General features: G+C 37.5%; 1 long non-coding RNA gene across 1 annotated transcript; it reads right to left on the bottom strand.

The window, feature by feature from the left end:
- Window positions 1-1,102: 1,102 nt before the first annotated feature.
- Window positions 1,103-2,939, bottom strand: LOC111547843. The gene is made up of 3 exons (XR_002733253.1): window positions 2,811-2,939; window positions 2,136-2,251; window positions 1,103-2,051 (listed from the first exon to the last, which is right to left on the bottom strand). It is a non-coding gene; the product is annotated as an uncharacterized LOC111547843 (long non-coding RNA).
- Window positions 2,940-9,060: the final 6,121 nt, after the last annotated feature.

Below are 9,060 nucleotides of genomic sequence, written 5' to 3' on the forward strand. Positions count from 1 at the left end.
ACTTTCTTCCTAATTTCTTCTCCAGAAAACTATTAATTTGACTTTCCAAGATGTCACCATTGCCCTGAGGAAAGACAAAAAAGGCCTTGGAGCTATTGCCAAGTGTTGAAATACCTGAACTCAGACTTCAGATGAAGGCAGTGATGACACCTACCCCACTGTAGCCTGAGAAGGCATCTCTGGGAAGAAGTGGCTTAACTTATGCCAAAAGCATCCATTTGTTTATGTCTACCTCAAGGAAGCATGGAAAGAAATTGAAGGGACTAGTGGATATATGGTGCAACATAAGTTTATTTGCCTAAGGCAAGACAGAGAGCTTTGGACAATTTCCTCAAAGGAGCTGTTACTTTGAAAAGCTTGAGAACCCACAGGTAAGGAGGATTCCTTTGTAAGCAGATCAGAGGGAAAAAAATTTTTTAAAGCCCTAAGGTTTTCAGCAACGGAAACAGAGAGAAAATATTTGAGAATGGTCCCAAGGGCCAAGGACAGCAAGAGAGGAGTTTCTATACGTTATAACTGGAAACTGCTGCTCATATCCATGGCCAGTGAGTGCAACCAAGCAAGAGACGGGACCTAGAAGAGGAACAACCAAGGGGGAGTTGCCTCTCTTGATAGTGGCTGCCATTGAAGTTTAGATAGTGTCAGCTTGGGAAAGAAATTTCTTTGCATGGACAACTCTGGCCCTTTCTGCTTTCTCCGGTAGGGAAACTGAATTATGCTTATCTTTCCATGCACCTAGAACCCCTCTCCAGCCTGAATAATTTTGTTATTCTTCTTACTGAGGAGAAAATTTGTCCACTGGGGGGAGAAGAAAAAACAAAAACTAGTTAAATTTGTATTGCAGAACTCAAACCAGTTATTGAGACTCAAAAGGGTAAGGCAGCATTCAGATTCCTGGCTTAGACAGAGTTTACCTTATTAAGTGAGTCATGTGAAGTAGCAGTTATAATAATAATAAAAAACAATGATAGTAGATAAGATTCATTGAACATTTGCTATATATCAGCCACCATGTTAGTTAGGGTTCTATATTTAGTTTTTTTTTCATTTAAACATTTCAAAAATCTTATGAGAAATTTTTTATATACAGTATAAAGAAAGATGGAGAATCGAGGTGAGGAAAATACAAGATGACAGAATTTGCCATTGTTTTCTTGCGTTATAAGTTTGTATTTGAACTTGCAAAGCTTTGTCTTCTCACAGCAACCTGCCTTTTCTTACATCTGTCTGTGTCATTTAAATATTTGCTTCCTTCGTAAGGATCAGAAACCTAACTCAAAATAGGCTAAGGAGAAAGGACATTTTAGGAGCTCATATAATCAAACCACAGGTAGCAACAGGGCACCAGATCTCCATGCCTTATCTCTATTTCTCTTTGCGTGCATTACTCTCTTTCTCACATATAGTAGACAGGGAATCTCCACTTGGCTGGGAAAGTAGCCGTTGACAATTCCACATTTACCTCTTCCCAGGTTCATGACTCCAGAGGGAGTAGATGCCTGGGGAAGAACCCAGCGTGAAGAAACACAGGGAAGAATGCCTGACCCCTTGGGTCCCCTGTCGCTACCCTGAACTAATCATTGTAGCCGGAATGTTCAGAGCTGAATTATGTGCCCACCTCTGTGGCCAAAAAGTTAAGGCCCTGTAATTGGCCGCCCCATCAGAATCGCAGGAATGTAGGGAGAAAGGAGTAGTTCTTTCCAGAAGGGGTGGGAGGCCCCAAGTAAGAAATGCAGGGCAGACAAAAATAGCAGATGCTGACTATACTTGTGATATATGCACAAATCACCAGAAGAGCTTGCTAAAATGCAGAGTTTGATTCAAAAAGCCTTAGGCAGGGCCTGAGGTTCTATATTTCTAACAAGATCCCAGGTGATGTCACAGACCATACTCTGGGCAGCAAGGCGCTAGCCTTCTTCCACGCATTGCCCAGGTCATCTAACGCAGCAGATGCTCTAAAGCTTGGGGCTCCCCAGCAGGGACGAATGCAATCTCACATGCTTGTCTGAGTGTTGTGCCTTTTCAGGACCAGCTGTGTGCCCGTCACAACACTGAAATAGAAGAGGTGTTACACGTCAGGATTGAGACATATGGGCAGAACTCTGTGATAAAAACACTTTACAATTTCATATCACCTTTCATTCCAGAGTGTTTAGAGGCCGTATACATTCAGCACCACAGAAAGATGATAGAGGAAGCAGACTCCATGGGGTGACGGAGGTGGCAAGAGATGGAGTGGGGGTGGGGGAATCTGTAAGTCAAACATAGTGGGACATTTCTCTGCAAAAGTCAACACAACACCAAATATTTAAAAGAGAAAAAAAAAAAAAGAAAATGAAGATCTTTAAGGTTTATGTTGAAATAGCAATAGTACATAAGTTAATGTTCAGGATCATTTTCACAGAGTCATCTTAATCTAGGCAACTCTAGATATGTCAGTACTCTGTGAGCACAGATGGAAAAAAAGGAAATCAGACATGAGCTAAACAAATAAGAAGATTAAAAATATTATCAGAAAATCTATAAGGTCTGAGTCTAGCAACCCCAGCTTATATAAGGTATATCAGTTTTCTTAATTAAATGATTAAGTCTGAAAATCTTGAAGGGCAGTTTTCCATTACATGTTCTCTGGCATGGGAAGTAGCCTTTTGTTTCAGAGCATTTAGTAAAAGAAAGGACTTTCCTAAATGCTACAAAATGCAAACATGTAACTTAACCGTGATACTCCTGATAATGATAGGGGTAGTTAATATTTGTCCTGGTAAAAAAGAAAAGTCACTTTATGAGAGAAGTTGAAAATAGAAACTAACTTTTAATGACTCCCGGAGTGTTTGCCTGTAAAAAGAAATCCACTTTCGAGCACTGCTGTTTCCCATTTGTTATCAAGGACTCCTGAGGGTTTTCCAGTGACTTGGAAGGAGTTCTATTTTCACTTCTTCTGGCTCCTGTGGCTATGTCTAACAGCTGATAAACGAAGACCCACAAGCTCCCACAGGATGGTTTCAAAGGGAATGTGCTCCAGGCAGTATGTAGCCACCTGCCAGGGAAGCACATATCAGATTAAAACAGCAAGGAGAGAAATCTTTTCGCTGTTTCACATTTCCTGGTGTTTCCAGTGAATTCATTATATTAATCTACTTTGTGAAATATTTAGTACCTCTGCTTATTTATGAGCAACCACAAAATCTTCAAGATAACAAGAAAAAAGAGAACAGGGATTCTTAGACCAGAAATGCGTCTTTCGTTCTTTTTTGTTCACTGTTTGCCTTCCCTTGTTTCTTCTCCCACTCAAGCTTAAGACAAGGTGGTGAAGCCTTCCCCAGCAAGCAGATAACAGTAGTCACTCCATCAGGAGAATGGAATTTTAAATCACAGCATTATTGTTTTTTCAGAGAGAAAATCATGCTACTTCTAAAGCTCAGAAAGGGATTTTCCAGTACAGACATTTTCTTTATAACAGAAACTCCTCATTTTTGTTAGGAAATACATTAAAATGACTTATGACTCTTGTGCCCTCACAAAGTAATTTTGGGCTCCTGGCAGAGTCCTGGTCAAAAGCCTATTTTTATAAATCATGGGAAGTGGCTGATGCAGCTGGTTATCTCTTAGGATTCTGTCAGTTCCACAACGAGAAATGGTGCTGCCACGCTCACTCCAAAGGAAGCTGGTGGTGAAGTGTGGGTTTCAGATAAGGATTTACACTGAGAGACCAGCTCTAGAAATTACGCAAAAGATAATAGATAGGAGACAGGCAAGGAGAAAGTTACAGTCATAAAATTAGAGTTATTACAAACAGGCAAATAAATGAATACATTCCGTTCTGGTTTACTTTTACATTTGGCAATAGCACAAAAACAAAACTGAATATGTATCTTGTGAATTAAAATAATCTACTATGCCAGCTTGAAAGGGAAAGTTACCAATTAAATGGCATGTTTTAGATATCCAATCATCTTTGTTTGATTCAGCATTTGACTTATTAACTGACGGTCCATTTGCTTCTCAAAAAATTTAGGGTAGTTCAACATTCAACTAATGTCAACCACATCCATATGAGTTGAGCATTTACTCTGTTCAGGCACAGTTCTAAGAATTGGGCATTTGTGGTAGTCAAGACAAGCATGCCTCTGCCTCTCAGAGTTGACAGTCTAGCAGTGTAGTCTAGTTAGCAAGGAGAATGGAATTGTTCATATGTGGGTGATTGAAACCAGAACAGTGCTACTAAGAGCACTGTGACCACTGAATCATCAGCTACATTGTAGAAATTCACTTATTAAGTGTAAGTGTTATCCTTAATATAAAGGGTGCCACATCACCTTTAGATTCTACAAAGTCTCTGCCTGCTAAGTCCACACTCATCAAAGACACTTTAGCATGGATACCAAAATATTTCCAGAACAGTTTCAGTCAAATTCAATTTAAGTCCATGAGCATCCATTGAGTGTCTCTGACGTGTAAAGCACATTGTTTGGTCTTTACATCCACTCTTAGGCTGTCTATAATGGCATTCAGAAGATATTTACATAAAGAATAGGAATAGAAAGCAAAACATAGTGGACATTCCATAAGAGAGGTTTAAATTTAAGGTCTAGGTATACTTGGGAAGTAAACATTAACTTTAGCTCAGATGACTAGGGAAGATCTCTACAGATAAAGTTTCAAGAACACCATGAAGGTTGAGAGGATCTCATCAGATTGGTTGGGTGAAGGCAGAAGAATGCAAAGGTTAAGAATTGGCAGTGCAAAGTGATGGTCAGAAGCCTAACACCATCTTATTAGTTGTATGACTTATGCCAGTTTCTCATTTGTAAATGACAGTTAGAAAGATTAAATCATAGGCTTGTTGTTGGGATTAGAGACAATGATTCATGTAAAGTGTGTTACACAGTGCCTTTTATATAAGTACACAGTAAATATTAGTCTCTATTATTGTTACAGAATAAGCATGGAGGAATGAAAGCAGACAAGTACAGGGCATGCAAGAGGAATAGCTGATGAAGTCCATGAAGACCTCATTGGAAAAGGGAGCTAGAGGACAGATTACTGAGGGCCTCAAAATAAGAAAAAGTAATATGGTCTTTATTGTATAAAAAAATAGGAAACCACTCAAGGTTTGGAGTAAGAAAGTAAGTGACATAACTAACTCATAATTAAATTGTATTTGACTCTTACCAATTTTAAGACAATATTTCTGAAGTCTTTTAAAGATGCATGCTGGTAACACTGTTCACAATAGCAAAGGCATGGAATCAACCTAAATGCCCATCAATGGCAGATCAGATTTTTAAAATGTGGTATATATACACCATGAAATATTATTCAGACATAAAAAAAATGACAGCATGTCTTTTGCAGGAATGTAGATGGAGCTGGAGGCTATCATCCTTAGCAAACTAACTAACACAGGAACAAAAAACCAAATATCACATGTTCTCACCTTTAAGTGGGAGCTGAATGATAAGAACTTATGACCACAAAGAAGGAAACAACAGAGACAGGGGTGCGCTTGAGGTGGGAGGGTGGGAGGATGAAGACAAACAGAAAAGACAACTATCGGGTACTGAGCTTAATACTTGAGTGAGGTAGTAACATGTAAAACAAACTCCCATGACACATGTTTCCCTATGTAACAAACCTTCACATATAACCCCAAACCTAAAATAAAATTTTTTAAAAAGATGTATGGCTGTAAAATGATCATGACTTTAAGTACTACTAATCAGAATATCTGTTATTCACCAAGTACTTACTACGCATGGCATTGTGCTAGGTGCTCCACATATTTTAAAATTTAATCGTTACCAAAAAAATATATCAATCATGTATAAGCAAACTGATATTTTTTTAAAAATTAGAAAACTGAGGCTCAGAGAGGTTCAGAAGAGCCAACATGACATCCCTTAAGGGAAAATACTACTGAATGATGATTCCTTTGGGAAACCTAATGGTTCAGTTCTGGTTTGTTCTGTCCTGATATTTACCACACTACATTGCATTCAATTCTTAATTGTCTGTTATCCCCACTCGAGTGAAATCTTCTTGCATCAGGACCTATATTAGTCAGCATTATGATCATTGTGTTCTAGACAATCAAGCCACATTGTGAGTGAATGCATACATAAATGACTGTAATTTTATGGCAGCATTTTCATTGTATAGCATATCTATAAGCTTCATCCGGCCCGCTGCAAGCCTATTAGTGTTGATACTAGAATATATGCATGTCAAGTTAATATTTTCACTTTTTAAATCTTTATAATACAGTTAGAATAGGTTTAAAATTTTTTTCTGGCCCAATTAATGTATTTTGCCCTAAAATGTAAAAATAAGTATGTAATTTATATACCTTGTATTTGTGCCATCAGAAAAATCATGCTTTTAAAAAAATAATTTTCATTTTCTGGACAAAGGAAGTTTCAAATATCTACTCTTTGAGTAATCTTTTCCACGAAGAGGTAAGAAGTCATTTCTTAAAGCTGGATTATATTTAGAGTCCTCTAGAGTCAATTTGACCCAGACTCAGCCTAGCCAGAAAAAAAAAGGTGATATACGAAACAAAAAAAAGATTGAAACATGAAAGAAAATTAATAATTCTGTATTAAAATAGGCAATCAATAAGGCTAAGAAGAATACAAACCCTTCAGATCATTGTAGTATGTGGTTTTGTCTGGCTGACTGATGTTGATTCTCTGGCTCCAGACTAACATGACATGGATGGAAGTTCTATTGTCATTTGGTGAATACATTGAAACTAGTGCTATCTGTTAAACATTACTATGGATAATCTTACATAGCTTGAAGTTTAAAAGAGGAACGCCTATAAGGCAATTTGATTTTATCCAGAAGATTCACAACAGAAATAGCCTTTTTTCTTTTTTGGTTCAGCACATACAATGTGAGGCTTAGGATGGTTCATCATAAAGAGTAGTTCATAATAAAGAGTGAATAAAATTTATTACATCTAGGACTTTAAAATTACCAGGAATAATGTAAATAGATGATAACACAAGTATAAAGTATACATATATGTATATGTATCTGTATTGGATGATTACCAAAGATTATAATTTCTGCATTTTGATTTCTATATCTCCCATATTTTCTACAGTTGTCTGATTCCATTATGATGTTGGACTGCTGTCCGCTTTCAAGTGCCCCCACCACCCTTTCCCTTTACCTGGGCAAGCTGATAAGAAAACTTGGGTGGTCCCTCCTTTGTTGCCAGTAGGGAGTGTGAACTATAAAATACTAGGTCTGTAAGCAAGGACCCTCACCCTACACCCATCCCCTACCTACAATAAAAGCTGAACAAGTCTGCTTTCTCTATTCTCTCAAGTTGTCTCTGGATCTGTTTGGGAGGCTACCCCGCTCTCTGCAGAAAGCCTCATTATGTGAGTAATAAACCCTGTCATATCTTTTTAGGGCATGTGTAGCTACATCAGTCTTGACATCAGAATCAGACTTTGGGTGAAGGTTCACCTACCTCTGTGGCCTGAACGATAGCCATCAATATATATTGTTTTTATGATTTCAAAAGCACATAGAAATGAACAAAGTTTAAAAGGTGTTAATGACCCTTATCAACATATACCACCTCTCTCCCCCTCTTTCTCTCTCTCACATACACACACACACACACACACGCACACACACAGAGCAAGATAAAATCTGTCACTTTTCAGTATATATTTCCTGGATATTTTGAAAAAAAATTATATCAAATTATGGAGGAAATTAAACTACTACTGCTTTCAAATAATTTTCTATGAAAATGTTATAAATAACTGATAAAATGGACATTGAGGGAATTTTGATCAGAGAGTATAATGAAAATTTCAAAAGTCGATGGGCATGGTGACTCACACCTAAAATCGCACCTATAATCCCAGCACTTTGAGAGGCTGCAGTGGAAGAATTGCTTGAACTCAGAAGTTCAAGACCAGCCTGGGCAATATAGTGAGACCTCGCTTCTAAAAAATAATAATAAAAAGAAAATTTAAAAGTATTAAAAGTAAATATTTATCAAGTGCTGCTATGAATTAGACTCTATTTTTAAAAGCTTAGTATGTATTAACTCACTGAGTCCTCATGACAATTTTATGCAGTAGATACTTTTATAATTCCGTTTTACAGATAAGGAAACGAAACTACAGGGAGATGAAGTAACTTGCTCAAATCACAGAGCTCGGAAGTAAAAGATGTGGGATTTGGAAACCCAGGAAACATTTTCAGAACCATATACTATAAAATCCCCCTTAACCATCACCTTTACAAAATTAAATAATACATTTTATTAACATATTTAATTGTTATATTTTATATTAAATTTATTATCTATTTCATTTATGTGAATATTTTCTAAGTTATAACAGTTTGCAAGCCCTAAACTAGATGCAGCTGGGAACTGGCAGATATTATGGATTAAATTTGTATAGCATTCATTTTCCCTTTCCTAATAATGGTCCAGTTTTCCTTCATGGATTCACCTCTTCCCTCATGCAGCCCATATTCATGAAGGTGCACTAACCACATCCCTATCTCCTGGGAAATTTGTTTAGAGGTAATCTCAACACATCTGCCACGGTGATTGGGTCAGGAAAACAGACATAAGCCGATCAGCACATGGCGTTGCCGTGGCCTCAAGGATTGGTGCAGGAATGGACATGTAATCTAATTTACACCAGTGAAATACAAAGAAAGGTTTACATGAAACTCGTGGGAAATAATTTTTCTCACTCTTAATTAAAAACAACCAGAAAAGAGTTTTCACTTCCTCTGAAAATCATGAAATGAAACTGTGAGGCTTAAAGTAACTAGTCCTTTTGCTTCCGAAAGAAGCCAGCCTGAAGATGAAGCCAATACACAGAGGAGGCTACAGCTGAGCAAACTGAAGAGAACCAGCCAAAGCCACTGGATTAAGTCAGACTGAAGCTTGTCCCCTCTGAATGTTCGAGCATGGGAGTTAATAATATTTATTTGTTTATTTAAGCTAGTTTAATTTTGTTTTCTGTTACTTACAGACCTAACTCACATATACCTAAAATCAGACTGCCTCTAGTG

The sequence above is a fragment of the Piliocolobus tephrosceles genome, chromosome 3, assembly GCF_002776525.5.
Source record: "Piliocolobus tephrosceles isolate RC106 chromosome 3, ASM277652v3, whole genome shotgun sequence".
NCBI classification, from domain to species: Eukaryota; Metazoa; Chordata; class Mammalia; order Primates; family Cercopithecidae; genus Piliocolobus; species Piliocolobus tephrosceles.